A 22,794-nucleotide genomic window follows, 5' to 3' on the forward strand; every position below is an offset into this window, starting at 1 on the left:
GCAGTCTAAGTATCCAGTGCATGTAAAGTGCGTCCAATAGCATGGAAAAACAAACTCCATTTAAACCTTTTTGAGTGTTATTTTAAATACCCCTACGGTCAGAGGACCGGCTACTCTAGCGTTTCAAATAACATTGGACCCTTTTTACGTTTGTTCCGATTTCGGTGGACATTTAAATCCTTCCAAAAGCCACACAAGTGAGATGCTGTAAGCAGAAAATAGCATGAGTATTTGGCAAAGAGCTGTAAATAGAAAATGGCACGTTCGGATGCTAAGAATACAATCTTGTGAGAGTATGAATACAATGAGAAGCAGTATGTAATACAATCTATATAATTTCAACATTTTCTGCAAAACAACAGATGCAATCAAGCAAAGAAAAACATAGTTCTAAAAGGTAGGGAGAATCAATAGCGTTTTCGGGAATTCTGAGTCGCTGGAGGTCGTGGATCGAATTTCACAGCGGGTGCATTTGAATTTCCGCAGCAATGGTTCAATATCCAGCCATTCGAGACATTCTTAGCCAGTGGATCAATCTAGTTGAGGATTCACTAAATGTCTTAAATTCCATTGCTATAAATTATAAAGATTTTTTTTTCTCAAAGGCAACGAAGCAACTTTTCACGCTTCAATAAAGGTGCAAATTGATGTAAAGAATGTAGAGATTTAATTCTAAAAATATGCTTCGAATGAGTACGGTGACTATATTTTTACAATTAATCGGGCTAGGAAGAGGCTCTGTAAGTTGTTTAAGTCATGCATAGATAGGATGATCATGTATGATAAATCGGACAGGTACAAAAGAAAGGAGATAACAACTAAGACCGTGCTACTAATAAATTTTGTCCCCAAATTAATGTCGAACGTATCTGAATACACTCAAGCACAGTTGTTTCCGGGTTTAGAAATGTTTACCATCAAATTTGCATGCTAACTAATGGTACATTGTTATTCATTGTCATTAAATGTGATTACGGACATATCGTTCGGAAATTATTGCAACTAATATTTTCATACCCTAATTGGCGACCGTACTGAATCGGAGAGAACCACCCCGGTGGGGACCCAGGGCCTGGGAAAACAATCGTTGTTTGAATTAAATACTTAATCGTCACTAGAAATTGTTGTTGCGACAAACAAGCCGTAGAAGAGGCAATTTAAACATATGCCTTTACTTTTTTATCATTTCTTTATCGAGCGTTTCACAACACCACCTCGATGGTAGCACGGATTGCCGGTTGGTAGCACGATAGCGAGAGGTAAAACTTTTCAGATTAATGGCAAAACTTTCACCCGTCATTTCAACCGTGGTAAAGAGGTCTTCTGTATTGGGAAGTGCCCCATGTGAAGAGGGTCTCCTGGTCTATTTGACTTTCGCGAAAACTCCTTCCGAAATGTCTTCCGAACGATGGTGTTCAGCTGTAGGGCGACAACAGGGGACAGGGGCATTGAAAAGTTAAGAGGCTGTGTTATCGATTCATTCACCAGCTTGCCGCAGAAATATGTCTTCGGATCATGTGTGAAGTTTTTATTGAGGTTTTTGAAGAGCCAGGTGTTAGGAACAGGCGCAAACTTTTTGTGCCACTTGCTATATTGCTAACTTTTATTTAAAGCGGCCAGTCGTTAGCTGTCCTTGCGGCTGTAGCAAAATTGATGAAGGTCGATTGTTTGCGCTATTTATTCACAACCAAACGATGTTCGATGATGGTGGTTGTTTACATTTATTTATTTATTTATTTATTGATAGATTGATTTTAATATGAATGAAAAACATCACAATGCGTACATTGAGGCACAAATGCTGACATTAAGGCAAAAAACGGATTCTACTGCTAATAACATTGATGGTTGCGTTGAAATCGAAGTTTTGATAAGGTTCGTTAACACGTTTAAACATGAGCAGCATTGCATCGTTAGCTAAGTGATTGGATCTTCAACGATGGATCGCAATCAGTTGTTGATGCCTAGGCGAGTAACGGGACACAAAGAAATAAATTCGGCACAATAACATGCACAATGGTGCATCTATTTCACCTTTTAGAAGTTTTCAATGAACAGACCCTGACAGTTAAATCTTAGTCAGCGCGTGTCTAGTTGTTGAAAATTGGGCCAATGAAGTCGGGTCGAGGCGTACCGAGCCATCCTACGCTGGATAGATCCAGGCCGTTTGATCCAATAATCAATGCATGGATTCTACATCAAAACTCTAGTTTCGAGCGAACCAAACTACAATAGGAGGTCTATATGCATTACGGGACGCCAAAATCGTTGGTCATTCGGTATAAGAGCCCAAGAGTCTGTGATGTTCTCGAATTTATTTGCTCAGAATGTATCGAGAAAAACAGTTTCCTTTCTAAAATTATACTAAGGTCAAAAACACTATTGTTTGTGATATCTGTAATTCATTTACTAGACCTTTTGCATGACGGTTCGATTCGAATTACCTTTATTTTACATTCTATCCCAATCCTATCCTTATATCTATCGTTGGTGAGTTCAGCTACTCCTTTTGCATGTCATCCAAACATCGACGCTTATTCCCATTTCACTTAACGCTTGAACACTGAAGCCTCCACTTGTCCATTTTCGCTCTCTATTTTCGCCTAAGTAAGCCAAGCAAATTCGTCGATGTCGAGCGCATAGGCATAAAGTTATGTTGTGCTGTAATTATGTAGCAAGGAGAGGAGTAGCTTTAGGATCAGCTCTGCTCATGCGCAAAGTGTAACTTGAGGCCTTCAAGTGAAATAGATGCAACAAATGAGTTAAGAGAGTAGATTTACAGCGTCTAAGAACGATAGAAGAATTTCAATCGTGATGTAGCTTCATCGACTGAGACTTCAGGTATGACATGCCAGCAAATAATTCACATTCATGCATAAAAAATATTTTTTAAAAATATTTTTAAAGGTTCGATTGTATTCTTGAGATGTAACTTTTATAAATAGTTCTATTGAAAGATCTTTACTTACGACTTGAATCCCATGACTTATTCTATCGATTGGGATAATTAAGCCAACTCTAAGGAACAGCCTTCCCCTTTTCAATTTTCTAAGATCTCTAACCGCCCATGGAGAAGGTCAACGAGTTGGTGTTAAAGACCCTAAACACATAAAATTTTCTTATTGTTTAATATAATAACTGCTTCATCTTTGGCTCTGGCCGTATGCAAAAATTCAAAAATCGCACGTCGAAATTCTTGAGATTGGTCCTCAACGCTTGAGTTATTTTTGACACCATTTTTCGATTTAAACTAACAAAGGAGGATGGAGTATATCGAGCGGAAATAGTGTTTCAATATTCTGGTCTCGGCATACGTTTGTCATCGGAGCACATGTTTTGGCTACTTAAACGACATATTACATTCTTTTCATGCTGTCTCGCGCTGGTTACGTTGCATGCACAATTTAATGATGGATTGGCGTCACATCGGATACTCTTTTAACCCGTGGAGGAACAGCCGTTACATTTCATGCATATACTGCAGTAAAACAAGCAATTCAAATTTTATACTTCTTACCATGTGGGTAAGAAAAATCTGTCGAAAAGGGAAGCATAAACACTCTACTGGGCCAAATGCTAGAACAACGCAAATAAACCTTTACTTGTCATGGCATTTATCCTACGAAGGCAGCAAAGAATCCAACACCGCAATCTTGTTGGAACATTGGGATATGGACAGTTTCCCGTGGTCCGTTAGCCGGCAGAATGTGCAAGAGAAAAAAATGCATAGCCACGCTCTGCTCACTGCTGTTTGCACTGTTTTGTTTATTGACATCAAGTATGCAGCCGGCATCGTCATACGAGCAGCGTTATTGGATCTGAAGAATCTAAAAGATAAACGAATTGGAACCACTTCTGCTGGCGATGTGCAGTTAAAACTCTGTCTTTAAATTTAAGTAGATAAGCTTGAAGTAAAAGTCATTTTGTTAAGCTAGTATCAGAGTAATAAGAGTTATCACCGACCGCGCCGCGAGATCAAGAGCCTAGAGAAATGAATGGTGTCGTTTAAATGTTTGGGCTCAATTTGTAACGACAACCTCACCTAAAACCGTGTACCTGTTACCAGCTCCGACGTGGATGATGATTGTCTGACTTCCTGGGGACGAGCCAACATTGACGTGATCTGTGACGTGCTGAAGCTTAACAATGCTTCAAGCTCGAGCAATGAGCTTATCAGCAGTATTTTTGTAATGGGGTTTTGTAAGCACGACCACTCAGCCACAGTAATAAATTGCACATGTTCTTTAAGGATGATGTGTGATAAGAATCGTGAAGAAAACGCAAATGATCCACCACAACTTTCCCCGTTTTCGGTGGCGGTGCGGTGCCAATTCTCATGGGTACGTCGAACAAAAAAAAAAAGAACACAAAAATGTAATCATTGGATTTTGTCATCGACAATTTTCAACATATCGTAAAAAAATGCGTACTCCCAGCGCGTGTGAGATGTAACGATGCTCACGGATGCTCCACAGCAGCTACAAAGCCATGGCTTCGTGACGTCGTTTGGAGGGATAAAACTGACAGCAAGAATCCTCGCCAAGAAACCCGTATTGATCGGAGTGGCTGATGAAATCTGTTGCATTTTGAGGATCTCGGGTACGAGATTAAAGTGGGTATCCCCTTATCGTGTGCCCTTATACCCAGGCGTCTGACGAGCGTTCTTATTTCTCAATCTCCGTTTACGAATGTCATCATCGTAAAAAAGAGCCCCTCCGATATGCATAAACAAAACAAGACCCGTTATCTGTTTCGACCTAACCACGGGCACGTACAGCGGGGGCACCACTGGGTGATTGAAAACGTCGCCTGCAACGAGAGATGTAAATTCGCCCCCCACCCTCCACTGGCACTGGGTATTGGTTTTATTTACAAGTTTTGCAAACTGTTTGCTAATAAAAGTTTCCCGCATAAACTACATATACATAGTTCCTAGTATCATTGGTTCGGCCTGCTGTTGGCTACTCGCAGGGCTCTCTAGTAGAACGCGAGTAGAGGCAGTCCTCGGCAGCTGCACAGCGCTTGATGCGATTCTTTTCAATTTTGAAACCTACGAAAACCATCCGAAATTTTACGACTTGTCGTCATTTTCTCAAGCACCTCTCAGACTGTGCCACCTCTGTATGCATTCTCTGTATCCAGTGTGCCGCGCCGTTCTGCAGCCCATGGGGACTGGAGGTGGTTCTTGGCTTAAGAGCTGCTTGACGGTTTTACGCACTTGCTCCTGGAGCTTCTTTTTGGAAAGTTTGTCAAAGTGCTCATTGAAAGGGCTCTCGAAAATGGATGAAGTCCTTGCAGAAGTGGTTTAAGGGAGCATTCCTCACTCACTGAGTCTGCCAGTGTGCGGTTCCAGTGGCTGTGGTGGTGGTTTGTGGCGAAGAGAACTCCCCTTAAGAACACCGAGCGAACGTATTTTTCTTCCCAGGTCGATCGTAGCCCCACCGCCACCCCAAATTTTACGAAGGTTTTACAGTTGGTACATAATTTATGTTTTCTTCACATTTCCGGTCGTCTTGCAGTTCTTTTTTTTCGTTTTCCTTTCCTTCTGTTTTGCTTTATGAGCGACCACGGTGCTGGGAGTTATGGTGTGCAAAATAAATGAACATGTTACAGTCACTAATAAGCCAAATTTCCCTCCCGAGGCGTGAATAATAAGCTCGGATGAATGAGATCTTCTAACCTCGGCAAATCAGTTGGAGCTTAGAGAAAGGAATGGAATGTTGTGATTTTTTTAAGTACTCAGCCTTCTCGTTCCTCCGAGTTCTTAAATTCATGGCCTAAAGTTTACGCTTACTCTTCGTGTGTCAATAAAAATGTGATATAAAGAAAAGCAGGATTGCAATTAAAGAATCCTTTGTTTCACGGGGAGATCTTAGTTTCATACATTTTTTAAAGGAAAAATATTGTGCAATACTTTCCAGCATAACAAACAAAAGCTGTAGCTAAACTTGAGACTATGGATCAAAAGAAGAACTCTAAGTCGTAGTAAGAGTGGTGAACTGTGAGTTGAGGTCACTTGGAGGGTTTATCAATAGTTTTTTTTTTCAAAATAAATGTGGCAATATAATCGTTTGAAAACAAAAATTATGAAAAGACATATGTCCCCATGTTGATGATGAGTCTACTAATCCTTTCACAATGGTTTTTATTTTTCCTTATCGACTTTTAGGGAAAAAAACAGTCTAAGCGGTCAACCGAGCTGCAGACGACCCTTACGGTTTACTGATAGTTGCTATCGTTTTTTCTGTCTGTTAAAATAACAGAACGTGGCGTTCGGCCAACTCCTACTCAGCTAAAACATGTTGATGGAAATGTAGCCAACCATGTCTAGCGGCCATTTCTTACATTCACTTGAGCAGAGGATTGAGACATTTGCTACCTTCTATTTCAGCTTTATATACATATAAGTTGTGTGGCATTCTTCCAACTTTTGCAAGTTGACTGTCAAAGTCGGTAAGCTATTATGGACTATGGTTCCATTTTTTGTTGCCGATTCTTCCTCTTCTTCAAAGGACAATAGAGACTTGAACATGTTATGTGAACACACTTCGATGGGTGATATGGTCGCTGGTTGAAATCGGAAATAAAATTTGTTCAGCTGAGCGGTACCTACCCCGTGACGTGGTATGTCCATAAGTTTTAAAGTGTTTTGACCACTGATTGCTTCGGTCGCTGTTTATTCTTATTCTAATGATTATGTTATCTTTCGGCAAGGTGACGTTTGAAGTGGAAAGTTTGGCTTATGGAAAATAAACACTTGAGTTTAAGTTGCAATAGAATCTTTTATAGAAAACAAACTATTAAAACAGTTTTCACACTATTTCCTACTTTTCATAGAGCAAAAAGACAAGAGAAAAAAAATAAAAACAGAGACTTCTGCCATTAAACGAGAGCAAATTTAAAATTTTAGAAATATTCCATGGAAAACGATGGATGAAACTGCAAACTTTTTGTAAACGTTACCGAGCTGCTCAGTCTCTAACATTTTTTTAAGATTCAAAAATAATCCTTTTTAAGTGTTTTTTTAAATACTATTTAAATGTTGCTCGTGCCAACGAATACCAAGCGGCTCGTTAAAGGTCTACCGAAACATTTAACAAACGCCTTGCACCTTTCCGGCTACGATTGCGATTGAGCCTCATTTTCGCACCAGTCTTTTGAAGTTTGACGTTTTTGCTTTTCGTCCCACCTGCCCATCGCCCCATGTCCTTCCCCGTTTGGCAAAAGGGGACCCACAATGTTGTAGGATAGCCAATGATTTATGAGTTGGAAAACGGGCGACTCTCGGTGCGAGTTGACCGGTGTTGTAGTCGCAAAACGCTCCGTCGGTCCGTCGGTGTATTTTCATCCGCATTAAGAAAACATAATTAATAGCAGCCCACTGTTCTCTCCAACTCAGTCGGTACACACGCCCAACAGAAAAAAGTGACACTTTCTCCAACCTTGGCCAATAGCCAAAGCGTACAGAAGCGATCCGGCAACGGTCGAACGGCCAAATCCTTCCGTGAAAAATAGGCAACATGCCTTTGAATCAAACATTTTCCCATGCTCAAAACAAACGGTGTTATTGCTTTGGTTGCGCTTTTGACGACCTGGGTACCACCTCATCGCTCGGGATGGTAATTTATTCGAGCGCGCTGGAAGTGAGTGAGTGAGTGAGCGCGGTAACCTTGCGCTGTGGAAGGCGTCACGGAAGGGGTAGTTTTCAGTTTGGATAGGTCACGGGGAGAAGTTTGGCTGTTAATCATTATGGTCGGCATTTTGCGACGGTTTGTGATTTTGGGTGTGCGAGTCTGTAAGTATGTGTGTGTGTTTCGTTAGGCAAATTAGCATTTTTACTTTAAGTTTACTTTCACCATCAAACAATTGAAGTCACTTGAGTCCTGCGCTCACGATAGGGTTCCGCAAAAGCTTCTTGCAGGTTCGTTGAATCGTATTTGAAGATTTATTGAAGCGTGCTTTTCTTTCTATGATGTGGAAAATGTATGTCTGCGAAATGTTTTAAATTTGTAATCTTTAATAAGCTGTCAAAGATTACGATCCGTATAACACATAATATTACGTTCATGTAGTAAACATGAAGAAGTCTCGTCGTTGTCCCAATTGAACAAGCAAAATCCGTCATCATCAATTAATCTGTGAACAGATCTGCTGACACAATCTGTTAAGATCTTATAAATGTCAGCGAAACGATGTTGTCGTAGCAGGGATCTCAAAGCGAATCCGGGAAAGCCAGCGAAAACGACTAATTGTTTGCGCTATCGTTCTGCCTTCCTTCTTATTGCTAACATTCTTGCTTGCAACAAGAAGAAGTACCGTGAAGTACGAAAGAAAAAAGGCCGCTGTATCGTTCAAAATTGTAAAATATTTATACGATATTCAACGAATCGATTCGGTTTTAAATGATGGCTAAGTTTGGGATGTGAGGAAAATGAACCTATTATATCCAACATATCATACACAAAACAAAAGATCGTCAGGTTTAAAAACGACCTGTATCCTGTCGATTCTATTTTATTGTTGTGGTGACCAAATAATACTAGTGAACTCTAATGTGTCTATCCACTGTTGTCTCAGTTTGTAATTTGGATGTGGTTTTATTCTATTTTCCTTCACTGTCACTTTAGAGTCAAGAATATTGTTTTAGACAGTTTTAGTAGATTAAAAAAAATTGTAACATTCCGTGATATATAAGAAAACGAGATGATACCCTTTTCAACTGAAGTTTGGAAGGTCTAAGCCACACGAAATGTTTCTCTCTAATGTACTTATTCAATAGTTTTCTCATGAATAATTTTCTACCAAACCGCTCATTCCCATCATGCGACAGCGTGACGGTTGAGGTTGTTTGGTCATTCCTATCATGGTCATTCCCTGTTCCTACCTAGGGCTTTGTTTATTCGCCATTAAGGTCTTCGTGTATCTTTTGCATCTTTTTTATTACAACTTCCTGTTCTTTGCCTTAGAAACAGGATTTTTTCAGGATTCCTTAACTTTTAATTTACTCGTAAGGTAGTCAGTCCTGCGAAAGGGAAACAGATCCGGATGGGATTTGATACCAACCATTTCGTGTGATATTCTCAATTTATAGAACTGATGTTTGTTGATGAAGAACTTTACGGACTTCTTCTTGCAGTTGAACACAGAACCTAATACCAGCTATACGGATGAGTGTTGATAGAACGGAAGATACAATATGACTTAATTTCCGGCGCTCGAGCCTTATGCTATCGGTCTATCACTAAACATATCTAGTTTATCGTAAATGATTGAAAATATGCAACAACAACAACAACAAAAAAACTCAAAAGCTCCAGATTGAATCAGAACAGCTACTGCTGCCCGTAATATCCGTTGGGACAACAGCATACTAAATAAAGCGAACAGTAAGTAGCAGTGAGCCTGCTTCATCACGAAAGTTGTCTACGTTTTTTTTTCGTACAAAAGCTTCAATACGCTTGTCTCTTTAGCGCTTACTTCTAACGAAACGAAACAAGTTTGCAGAGACGGTGCTAAAATTGCGCGATTGAAAATTGATTAAAAAAGAAAGATTTAATATGTTCTTCGAGTGTTCTTTGTAAACATTGATTATGCAGGTTTCGAGCAGCATAATCAATGGAGATCAGATCAGTGTGCAATTTTATGGCTTTGTTATACAGATATTGTTTGAGCTTTCGTGAAGTTGTTGTTTTCAAAGTTTGACTTAAGTAAGCATTAATTATTCGAAATGTGTCAAAGCCTTTTTAAGCCCTGTCCCTTGTCTTGTAGGTGGGTATCAATGGCCTGAATCACCAACCGAAATGTTGTTAATCTGTGAATTTCTCCTCTGTGGAAAGATACGCTATGTGCGAGCATGACGGTCGAGGCAATAAATCTCCACCAATTTCTAGTACATGATTGAAAAATCTAGATCCGGCATTCGTACCGTGATTCAATGGATTTTAAAGTATGTTTTTACCATGATGTAACCTACACGCATATTAACAATACTTGGACTCCACACATTGTTTTAACCGTACCGACTCCCATCGGTGTGCGCTTTTCATTCTACAAAACGCCAAGTGCGCTCATTCCGATGCAGTAGCTAATTTATTCCCCTTCGGTTCGATAACAAAGCGACTATTGTCTTAGTGACTTTATAAAGTCCGTCCGTCTGCATCATTGGTGGACTTTATTATGATGCAGATTTACTTATTCTACATTTAATTAATCAATCATTGGAGTATGGCACCCGGTTCATGCAGCTGAAAACGGGGGCATGAATATTTATGAGCTTCAAGACTTCCATAGTCTTCGCCGTAGAACGCCGTACTCATTTGCTGTCGCAACAGGAAAAAGGAGCATTCGCTAGACAAATCGTAGAATAACTTACCACATTCTTCTCATAATGACGATAACTTTGTCAGGATAAGAGTCCTCGGAACGTCTATAGAGAGAGAGAGAAAGAATCAAAGGTAAAGGAAGAAAAAACACACACAGTTGTTTAATCCGTGCAGCTAATTAGCCGATTGCGTTTTACTTGCCCTGTTCTATCAATTATTGTAAGAAATTGTCATTAATTAAAGTAAGGATGTAAGCATAAAAGATGTGCATAAACAATCTGGAAAAAAATACCATTCCAGCTTTCCATTTTTAGGTAATGTCAGTGGCGTTAAATCGTGACCTGGAATATAGACGTACAAGTTTTAATTAACTTGAATCCTTTTTAAAGAAATTTGTAAGGATAGCTTCCTGCTTAGCTTTACAACTTTGAATTTGTATACTACGTCGAATGTGATTACCCCTGGTTTAAGGTTATTATAATTTTGATTTTATTTAAGCAAAGCTTTTAAGTTCAGTCTTAAAGTTAAGATTTTGAAAATGTCCTTGTCTTGCCGTTTCATACTATTAAATCAGTATAAATTTGTTTGGCGTAGTCATGGTTGTTGTTGTTTAAATATTATAGAGATTTTGGACCACTTGGGTCTCTTTCGTCTCTTTTACTGGGATTGTGGATGTTGAAGGAATTGGAATGTTGGATAGGTTGTGTGAGAGGGTTACTGAGACGTTAAGGTGTCCCATTCCTTTCGACTTTAGAAGTATCAGACTATTTTCAATAGTTGAATCTTTTTCTAAGTTTGTACTTGAGTTGTTGAGGTAACTCAGTCCTTTTTTGTGTTGTGGACGACAGACTACTGCAGTAGTCGAATTCACCACATTGTTTAGTTTTCCTCTCTAATGTTGAGTGTGTTTCTTTATTATTGTTATTATATTTTTTTTCCCCCTTTTTTTACCGGCTTAATTATATTTGGTTGTATAAGTTTGTTTTTCTTAAAAATTTCAATACTTTTTTCTCTTCTTTAGAATCTGGTCCTAAAATGCAGTCAATATTGGAATTTAACTTAAGGTGGTGTCGCTCCCTTTCATATCCTCGGCATTCCGTTAGGATATGATGTATAGTGACTTGGGTTCCACAATACTGGCAAAGTGGCGCTGGTGCTTTAGCTAATAGGTGGCTATGGGTTAGATTTGTGTGTCCAATCCGTAATCTGGATAATATCTTTTGATCTTTGTTGTTATCTGGGTCTTTCCAAGGTTGGATTGTTACTTTTACTGATCTCAACAGGTTGTCTATTTCCTTATTCCAAGCTCTCTGCCATGATTTTTCTATTAAATATTTGCATTGTTTTAGTGCATCCCTCTTAGAGATAGGAGGGGAGTTGTCAGTTGGTAATTGTCGACCTTCATTTGCCAGTCTATCTGCTTTTTCATTGCCTATTATACCAGTATGGCTTGGGATCCAACAGAAGGAAATGTTTTTAGCATGGTCTATTGCATCTATTGCCTGAATATGGGGATCTTTTGAACGACCATGTTCTACTGCAGCTAATACACTTGCACTGTCGGAGAAAATTACGGTAGGTCTGTCTGGATCAATGTTTTCATCTGCTGCTATATAAATAGCAGTGGCCTCAGCTGAAAAAATTGATGAGTAGTCAGGAAGTTTTATCGCGCAACTAGAATTATCAGAGTAAATGCCACACCCTGCGGAGTTCATATAGATTGACCCGTCGGTGTAAATTTTGTGATGGTTGAAATATTTACTGTTGATATGCTCTATTGAAATTTGGTATGCTTGTTTATTGTTTTGTCTAAGTTGATCGTAAATAGTCCAGTCTATTTTATGTGAGTTCTGGAACCATGGGCGTTCCGAATTTCTAGTTATTTTTAGAATATCTGGTAGGAGATGATTAGTGGTCCTTTTAAACATGTCTTTTGCTCTCTGAATTAAATTCGGGCATTCTACTCTTTTCTCTAAATTGCGTAAAGCCGTGCCTATCAAACGGAGTGTTATTATCTGTGGAAAAGGAAGAAGACCACTTTCACATATAAGTGATTTTATAGGGCTAGTAATGAATGCACCGGTGGCGCATCTTATAGCTGAATGGTAGATAGGAGCTAAAATATTATTAATACCGTCAAACTCTAAACTAATAAGTTCTATTCCGAACAAAATTTTTGGGAGAAGCCATCCATTAATCAATCGAATCATTATGAGACGAGATGCCCTGATTTTTCCATATCCTATCATTTTGAAGACATTTATGTACGATGTAGAGGATGTTTTGATATTTTTCAGATGTGGTTTGAATGATAGTTTTGAGTCGAGAGTAATTCCTAAGATTTTAGCTTGATTAACGTTCGGAATAATGCTGTTTTCTATTGAAATCTTCTTAAGATTTTTTGTCTTCTGGGTTTTACAAATTCGTAAGATTTTGCATTTTTCTGGTGCTATTTGGAAACCTGTTGAATCACACCATTTTTTTAGATTATTTATGCCAGTTTGGAGAGCCTTTCTCGATTTACTGGAAGAGACATCCGAGGAAATTAATAGAATGTCGTCTGCATATATGAGGGGGGTGATATTATTAGGGACATGTGTGAAAAGGGACTCGATACTAATAAGGAAAAGGGTGGGAGAAAGGATAGCACCTTGCGGAACTCCATTTTCTAAGTGTTTGATTTGCGAAAATGTATTGCCAATACTAATCCTAAAGGTACGGTTTTCTAAAAAGTTTTGTATAAAGATAGGTAAATTTCCTTGGAAGCCCCATCTTTCCAATTGATGTAAAATGCCATGTCGCCAAGTCAAGTCATAAGCCTTGGCAAGGTCAACAATGGCTAGGTCTATGTGTTTATTATTGTTCTTTGCGGTTGTCAATATGTTTTCTAGTGTGGCGAAATATGTTTCCGTACCGTGACCGCTGCGGAAAGCGTGTTGGTTTTTATGGAGTAAGTTTTTAGATTCTAGTTCATGACAGAGTCTTCTGTTAACTATACGTTCGAGAATTTTAGAAATACAGTTTAATAAAGAGATTGGCCGGTAGCTGTCAACGTTAAAAGGTGATTTAAGTGGTTTGGGAATAGGAATTATATAACTGTTTTTCCAGTGCAGCGGGATTTTACCTGTGCACCATATGTTGTTATAAATTTGGAGGAGATATTCTAAAGCACCACTGGGTAGATGTTGAAGTAATGGGTATCCCACTCCATCTGGTCCGGCAGACTTTCCATTACATTTGCTAAGTGCATGAGAAAGTTCTTTTATTGAAAATAGTTTGTTGTATTGTAAATCTTGGGATGTTTGAAAGGATGTTTTTTTCCGTTCCATAGCTCTTTTGTGCTTTAAAAACTTGTCGGAATAACTATGACTCGAAGATATGGATTGAAAATGTTTTGAGAATTCTTCCGCTATGGCAACTGAGTCATTAATAGGATTTTCAGGGTTGAGTAGGGAAGGGAAATTTGTGTTGGATTTCTTGCCGTTCAAAATGTTTATTCGCCGCCACATTTCCTTTGAGGATATGGACGGATCGATTTCTTGTATGAATTTTTCCCAGCTATTTTGTTTTGATTTAGCTATTAATAACTTGGCTTGTTTATTTGCTTCTTTGTATTTTTGTAATATTGCTGGTTGGATATGGTCGTTAGTGATCGAGGTTGACAATTTCCTGAGCTTTCTTAGGTACTTCCTACGAGTTTTTATTGCTTCAGCAACTTCCTCATTCCACCAGGGAACGTATTTTTTGGGAATTTTCCCACTGCTTTTAGGAATGCTTTGGGAAGCAGCCTCTAGGATTATATCAATGAATCTATGTTCATTTACCTTCATCCTGCTCCACGGAATATTGTTCAATATTTGTTTATATTTTGACCAATCCGCCATGTCGTACTTCCAACGAGGACGGAAGGAAGGAAAATTGTTGTATAGATTAGTAGGATTAAGTTTAACTGTAAGTGGGAAGTGGTCACTGCCATAGAGGTCATTTTCAACAGTGAGAACAAACCTCGATGCTATGTTATCCGATGTAGCACAATGATCTATAGAGCTCATTTGACCGGTCGAAGGATCGATACGGGTAGGTAGGTTATTATGGAGAGGAAATATTTGATTTTGTTGTAAAATGTTATGGATGTCTGTGCCTCGTTTGTTGGTTTGGGAACAACCCCACTGTGTGTTTTGTGCGTTTAAATCTCCAATAATGAGGATAGGATTTGGAATTTTTGCAAGGAGGTTGTTCAGCTCTGTTACAATGTTATTATTATAATTTGGCGATAAGTAAACACTTAGGATATTTAACTCTATTGGGCTTCTAATGTGAATGCATACTGAAGGTATGGAAGTTTTAATGCGAATTCTTGTGTAAGGTATGCTTTTGTGGATTCCCATGCAGGTGCTGTGGGATGTGATAGGGGAATTGTTAGTTATCCAATGATAACTGCTTAGTGGTGTTCTATTGAGCAGAATAGGGTTTGTGTAGGCTTCTTGTAATGTTATTATTTTCGGCTCATGTTTGTTTATTAATATTTTTAATTCATCTAAATTTTTTGAGAAGCTACGTATATTCCAATTCAAAACAAGTTTAGTTTCACCTGGAAAAATTGTCCTGATAGAATTATTTGTAGATTGTGCTGTCATGATTAAAATTTTAGGCTAAAAAAGATTTGCTGATGCGATGATTAGGTTAATGAATTGTTTTTTTTTTTTTTGTTTCTATTTACGATGTCCTTTCCTTGTCTTTTTGGCCGAGAGTTCTTCGCTAGAGGATGTCAATGGATGCTTGAAGGTGGATGGTTTGTTATTTTTATTTGTGATAATTGTGTTACCTGCGGTGTCTTCTGTATCTGAGTCCGAGATGAGGTTTTGGCATTCAGTTTTGTTCTGTTTTGTTTGAGTGAATTTTTCAATGGTTTTTGTGAGAACAGCAATCTGGTCTTTCAGTAGGTTAACAGTTTGAGTGAGATTTTCTATAATTTTATCTTTCGGGTCTATTGCTTGGGCTGCAGCGATTCTTTGTTGAGCAAAACTGTTTGACATTTGCTTATGCGTGTTTTGTTCGTATGCTAATCTAGCCTCGCGGAAGGAGCAGTTGTTGTCGGTTTTAATTTTTATAATCTCCGCTTCTTTGGTGTAGTGTGGACATTTTTTGTCAAAAGTGTTGTGATGTTCGTTACAATTAACGCACGTTGGTGACACTGTGCAGTGACCGTGGGCATCTTGTCCGCAATTTGCACAGATTTCTTTGTTTGCGCAGTTTTTCGTGGTATGGCCAAATCGGAGGCATCTGTTGCAGCGCATAGGTCGGGGATAATAAACCCTTGTTTTTATCTTCTCTAGCCCGATGTACACATATTCCGGAATTGCCACTGCTTGCATAGTCACCACATATGCATTTGTTTGCACAATTTGGCCATTCACTCTTTTTGTGAATCTGTATACGTCGGTGATACCTTCTGCTCCCATATGTTCTATTATCTCTTCTGATTTTAAGGCGCCAATCGAGCTGCACGTGAACACAAACTTTACGGCGTTCAGTGTAGGATGTGGTGTAATTGAGATCTTGTCGCCGTTCATCAAGGAATTGATCTTCTGCAGTTCGGTAAACACTTTTTCTGATCGTGTTTCCAGCAGGAATGTTTTGGAATCCAACGGTCGGCCAGTAACAATTTTACCAATTGCACGTTTAATCGTGTCGCTCAGTATCCATGGATTCGCGGGAAGGGTTTTTTCCCCCACTGTACGTAACAGCAAAAACCGTTTTTCTCCGTACTCGCCGTTTCTATCCATATACAATGGCAACGTTCTCCCCCTCTGCTCTATAGTAGAGAGTGGGGGGAACATAGCTGCGGCCGCCGACGGGCCCGTCATTGGGATTGTTTGACTTTCTCAGAATCTGTCGTTTTGCGTGCACTGTGACGTTAAAAAAAAAAAAAGGGGGATTTCGCTAGGAATAGAGGAGTAGCAATATCGCTAACTAACACACACAAACACACACAATATCACTCGTGAGTCGCGCGCGCAAGAGAAAACACGTCCGATCACATCAACGTTTCGACAGCAACTGGCGTAGTCATGGTGGTGGAGCATAGTACAAGCAAACTAAGCGGATGCTTCGGGCCCCGAGCTTTCAAAGACCCTGTTCATGTTGACATAGGCGTCTTTCCCCTAAAGTAGTCTGTAGTATCATTTACAGAACGTAGGACTCCATTAGAAGTGACTTTGAATCTGGCACAGTCAGCAGATTGGATGTGTTAGGTGCATCGTTCTGCTTGGCTTGCCCTAAGCTCTAAGAGGCTTAATCCGATGTTGGGCATAGCATGAGAATAAAATACTGTTAATACAAGCAATTGACAGTAATTGCAGCTCCTCGATAAGAATAGGAACTCTCCGATCATATCATTCAGAGTCCAGCAACAAAAGTGAACTACACATCTCCGCATAGATTTAGACTTGAGTGGTTTACGGGCGCACAACTTCTTGATAAAAGCGAGATAATCAGACAACCACTATCCGTCACCAGCGATGCAAGTGCTCGTAAAAGGTCAAGCGAGAGTGGTAGAGAAAACTGTGCTGTTTGTACATAATAAAGTAGAGTTCTTCTCATTCACCCCTAGCAGGAACAAAAGTATGTAAGAAACAACTAGAGGTTAGCTCTAATTGTGTGCCTTTCTTCATGCAACATAAAACTAACCGGTACCGTACCTTATCAACATCCGGCGCTAGCAGAGTATCTTCCAATAAAGTTCTGCAGGACATTGTGCTATCATTTTTGACCCGAAAAAAAACCCACTTGTTAATTTTTTATCATCGACTGGATATTACGCAGAGCACGGTCGTAAATTTGTACTTGTTCCGCGTGGCTAACCGATTCTGCTTAAAGCGATACGGCCGTATGCCGTTCGCTTGACTTATTTATTGCAAGCTGCCGGATATTTATTTTCGGCATAAAAATGAAGATCAGTACAACTTCGATGGCGCGATGAGCATTGTATTTGGGTATTTTGCCCAAATCATTCCGATCGCTTTAATGGAGTCCGCTTCGCATTAGCCAAACATTAGAGCTGTTCGTTTGCTACCCGTGCCGGTCATAATGGTGGTGGATAAATGCTTGATAAGGTACAGGTCTGATTTGTTTCCAAATAACTTTTCGCCGAAGCAATGTAAACCATTCCTACAAAACGCACTCGGAGCTCGCAGAATGCAGAAAAATCCCTCTGTCAGACGGCCGTTGGTGCTGCTGCTGCTGCTGTAACAATAATGTACAACAAATTATTCGTACCAAGAGTACCAATCTTTTGGACAAAGTTCGGCATCCGTGTTCGCCTCTCTAAAAACACGGTAGTGCAGCCCGTAGAGCGTGCCGCCGAGCAATGTCTTACAGTGGTTGTGATAGACGCACCAGAGTTTTAAGGCTGTGTAACGGGTTGTTTCCACGCACATGCTGCTGGTAGTGCTCCGAACGACTGGGAGGTAGGGGTTGGGCGCAGCTCCAAGCAAAGAAAGCATCCGTCTTAGCAGGACTTATTCATAATTAATATTACTTCGCACTAATTAAAACTCGCGCAATGACTCGCCGGTTGGTTGGTTGGTTGGTTGGTTGAGTTGTGCAGGTGAACCCACGTATCCGGAAAGCATCTTGCGTATTGTTGTGGACGGTTGGCTGCGAATTTCTGTCCAAATTTCCACGGACTATTTCATTCACATTTCAGCTTCTTGACAGAGCACGTCGTGGGAAGGTATGGCTTGCTACCCGTGGTGATAGTCCTTTCGCGTGACACGGTTGTCTTGCTCTTGTCATGTTTACCGCTACCGTACCTTGCAGGCCACCACCGAAATGTGCTAATTGTGGCTTGTATTGTGAACGTCTTGGAATGCAGCGTGTACCATGTGGTTGTATTTTAATGTTTTTATAATAGAAATACAGGAACTTATCCTGGAACTCTTATTATCATAAAAATAATACCATTTATAAATCCCTTAAAAACTTCATTTTTTATATTAGAGCGAAGTTCCATAGTAGAGTAAAATTGAAATAAATTTTATCATATCTGTTCCAATGTGAGATGATGTGTTGCCACTCGATTTTTAAAGTTGCCCTTAAACCACATCATACATTATCATTACTTATCATTTGCATAAACATTCTTACAACTGAACTCGTGCTTAACTGACTCCCCCCGACTACGCCAATTCGCACAAGAGAGTTGTTTGTTTTGCATCTTTCTCGATAACTGTTGCAAGATTTTTGCAATTAACGTACTGACGAGTGTCCGTGTCGCAAAGCTCAATGAATGATGTTGCGAAATGGAATCAGGAACAGCTGAAAGCAACAACAAAAAGAAAGGAAGCAGATAGTCCCAATACTGGTAATCTTTCGAAATAGGGCGGCTTCCTTTTGGTGATGAGTGAATCAATGGCGAAAACGTGCATTTCGAATATTCATCCCGAGCGGACGCGAGCATGCGCCGTAAGGTTGGCTGCCAGAAATGAACCGCGTGCGAGCCCGATGGATGAAGTAATATTGTAGAAATCGTCGTCGTAAAAGTTCATTTCGCCATTCCAAAGCCGGCATTTGGCAAACGTTGTTCGTTTGTTTGTGCTCATTTGGCGAAAACATGTCAGTTCCTTCCGTACAAGCAGCTGATTAAGTTGCACGTGTTGTTCGGCGGTTCAGCGTGTTGTTCGTAATGGAACTAGAGGAGTTCATTTAGTGCGGTATTCTGTGCGGAATCCATCGGCGCTCGGAAATTTGTGTGTGGAAAAGCGTAAAATAGAATTCATACTGTGATTTTTTAGATACAAAACAAACAAACAAACAAACAAGCAAACCCTTCGTATGTGTTACATGTGCTTTCGGTCTGTCGTCAGCGACGAGTTCTACGAGTGTTTATAGTTTAATTATTCAGAAAAAAAGAGTTGCGTAGGAAATATAGCAACAACCAGCGAGCGAGAACGAAAGCAGTAAATTCAATCTCATACATTATTCAAATTGTTTTTGCAACCCAATGTGCCCAACCAATGTGTCCACTAATCAATTTCAACAACAAATTGTGTCTTTAATGTGGCAGTGAGCTTCAAGCTCGAATATCGAGCGACGGGTGTGTGTGACAGAAAAAAAAAACGTCGACACATGTACCCTAAAAATTCGGTATGTTACGCATGTTACGAATGTTTGTGATGCTGTCCAATATGCAACAAAAGTGTAATTTTTTGTGTAATACTGTGGTACTCAATTAGCGAAAAGTGTTAATCGGTTGAAGTTTAATTCAAGTTATGAATTGTATTGTCACGGATGCGCTTCACCTCGCCAAGCCAGTTCACGTGCAAAAGCTCATAAAGATGTGATTGAAAGGTGTAAATTTTACATGGCGTACAGGTAAAATGTGATTTAAATAAAGTACGAGTCTTTCATCACGTCCGCCTGTTTACTCGATGACAGCAAGAGTGTGCCCGCGGTAACGCGGTTTGATTCCTGGTGGTGTGTATCCTGTGTTTATCAAGTTCCGGATGACTTGCCAATTGGTTGAGTTGTTGCAATTTTATTTTGTGCTGTTAGTGTGTGTGTGAGATGTTTTTCCTCGTGTCATCTGTTGGAAAATGTGAATGAAATTTTGCACCGAATTTATGGTGCGCTGCGTGAATGAGCAGCCGTTACCGAGGATGATGATAAAAATGCGGCTGATATGATAAGGTGTCCACACCAACCGAGGAGGATGATTGATGGCAGTCCATTTTATATTTGCAGCATAAATGTCAAGGTTAACGGTTTGCGTTGAGTGTTTTCGTGTTATTATACCAAGTTTATGCGAAGATTTTGCCCGCTTTATATTCTAGTGAAGTAATGTGGATGTGTGTGTGTGTGTTTGATTAGAATTTAAGGCAATTTAAAAAAAGTGAAAGCCTTTACTGCTTCACAGTAAACTGCTTGGCGAGTATTTGTGAAGAGGTTAATATAAACAAAAGAAAGGAGTGATCCTAAACCAAGTGAAGGTTCTAAAAATCAGAATATTTAGGGAGAAAATCATTCCGACGTATTTACAGGCTGGAAACGTTATGGAATGCATTCAACAGTATCCTGAATCCAAAAACCTTTCTCAAAAGGATTTCAACTGCAGTCAAAAGCACATCGATGTTAAAAACATGCAATATTTAGATTAAATGTACAACTATGCGCTACATAGGGTAAGTATACGTTCCAAATTAGTGGTCTATCCTATTCATTATGAACTTTTTGTTGATCAACACATTTTTCTTTTTTAAATTTGTGTTTCATGTAGATCTGTGGACATGTAGAAAAAATACTTAAATGGAAATTACAAAGAAATGATCGATCTAAGGCGTTGGTCACACCAATTTGTTTTATAAAGAAGTATCTTTGTCTTCTTTCTTGGCCCTCGAGAGGCCTCGCCCTGTCATTTCTGGCTTTTTGTGACTTGATTCTAACCGTAGCAAGATAGTCTGCCCTGCCTACGGGGAGCCAAACTGGGTGGGATTTGATCCCCGATCCTGGTGTGTACAGCTCGGCTTCGCTATCGCCTCGGTCACCAGACTGCCTCATCAAAATGTTTATTGTTGGATCTCTATATCGATACAGACAACAGAGGGTAAGGAACGCTGAAGAAAGATTGTATGCAAAGCTTCTAATGGGCTTCTTCTTCTTCTTTCTTGGCACTACAACCTCGAGAGGTCTCTGCGTGCCATATCTGGCTTTCTGTGACTTAATTTTACCCGTAGTATGGTAGTCAGCATTACGTTCGGGGAGGCGGTCTGGATGGGATTTAAACCCCTGCCCTGCCGTGTGAAGACCGACCCCGCTGTCGCTTCTGCCACCGAACCGCCCCAAATGTCTTCTTATGGTCTGTATCAGAAACTTTCAAGCATCGAGTACCCTGCGACTCAACGTAAACTTGTGTATTTGTAATGAGCAATACAAATGAAGCTCGAATAGATGAAGATCAATCGGTAGTAAGCAGTTATTAGTAGATTAGTAGCATTTTAAACGATATATTTCAAATAGGTTTTAAATAATAAATTCAAATAATTGGTTAGGTATCGTTAAGCATTCCTTCTTATTGCTTAGCTTAGAAATTGACGTATATAATCTCAATTTTGTGGAAAACTTCGACTCTCTCGAACCTTTGCAGCGATATGGGTGGGATCAGCTTCATCACCATCGAAAGGTTTTGGACAAAAATAAAACTCTGTAGTTCAATGCCACTACTTGTTGACTTTGGGCCACGCAGATGAATGTCAAAATCACTCAAAAAAGCTTCTCAAATACGTAAGTTTTATTTAAAAGCATCCTCTAACAAAAAATAATTTCTAACTCAAGAAAAATTCTTCTTCGGTGTGTTAAAATCAAGCATGATACCAGAATTGTAGAATATTAGACCCTGTTTACATCCATCGCTTGTAATTTCCTTTGGCAAAGCTACCAAAACCAAAGCTCGACAAGCTTATGAAAATTAGAAAAGGTCTCTTTAAATTTTAAATTAATTTAAATTTGATGACTGTTGGCCTGCCTTTCTTTTTGTGTTCCCTAATTGAAGAAATTGTGCTCAACCTGTGCTTGAGCATCGACGGGATCCTAAGAAACTCTACGACACGGTATAGGAAAAATAGCGAATGGGAAAAAAAGCTAAAGGAAAAAAGACCCCACACACACACACACATCCAGCCGGTCCAAAGTCCTGAAGCATCATCATCCAACTTCCCTGAGTGGCTGCATAATTGATTATGGATCTTGTGTATTCCCAACTCAATTATTTTCAAAAGGCTTTCTGGTTGGACGGAAAGCCCTTCATGTGCTTTCCTTCTGTGCCGATAAAAGTATAGCGAATCAAAAATCACAGAGAAAATAATGAGAAAGAAAAAAAGAACAGGCAAAATACAACACGTACTTCACGTGGCGCATAGCTTTGAATCTATAGCAATCGAAAGCGCAAAACAAATCATGCACAGCATCTAACCCACTTGGGCTCTCTGATAGATCCAGCTGCTAAAAATAAGGTCACTCGGCAGGGCCTACCGAGGGGGAGTGTGTTGGGGGAAACATACTATAAAGCCAATGCAGGCGCGGAAAGCCTTGCGCAGATTGCTCACTCTAATTATGTTGAGATATTTTGCCCCAAAACCCACGAGTATTTCGCAACCATCAAGCGGCATGTACAACAGCGTGCTCGCGAGACCTGCAATGGGCAAGCAATATAAGAAATGATGAATTCGTTCCATTGCGAAAGCCTCCTGCAAAGCCATGTTCTTTTCCAGCAATTATTTTCTGTTTTTTTTTTGCCTCAGCGACGCTTTTGTCCTGCGATGTTTCAAATTTCTACGCATTAGGCGTACCGGTACAGCAGGGATGTAAATTCGTGGAAAGCTGTGGATTATCAATATGACTTGATTTTCGCTACGTTGGGGAACGTTTTTCCCTGGCCAAGCTTGGCTCGATGTTTTGCGAAAGCCAAAATGTTATC

The 22,794-nt window shown here is 39.7% G+C and overlaps 1 protein-coding gene across 5 annotated transcripts in view; it reads left to right on the forward strand.

The window, feature by feature from the left end:
* Positions 1-18,909: 18,909 nt before the first annotated feature.
* LOC118517674 overlaps positions 18,910-22,794 on the forward strand; it is a 99,483-nt gene continuing 95,598 nt past the window's right edge. Inside the window, exons 1-2 of one of the 5 annotated variants that reach the window (XM_036064068.1) lie at positions 18,910-19,282; positions 20,067-20,503. The gene's annotated coding sequence lies outside the window, so the exon portion shown is untranslated. The remainder of the gene's footprint in view (positions 19,283-20,066; positions 20,504-22,794) is intronic. The other 4 variants (XM_036064069.1, XM_036064067.1, XM_036064071.1 and 1 more) reach the window with 4 other exon arrangements.

Source organism: Anopheles stephensi, chromosome 2 (assembly GCF_013141755.1).
Source record: "Anopheles stephensi strain Indian chromosome 2, UCI_ANSTEP_V1.0, whole genome shotgun sequence".
Classification (NCBI taxonomy): domain Eukaryota; kingdom Metazoa; phylum Arthropoda; class Insecta; order Diptera; family Culicidae; genus Anopheles; species Anopheles stephensi.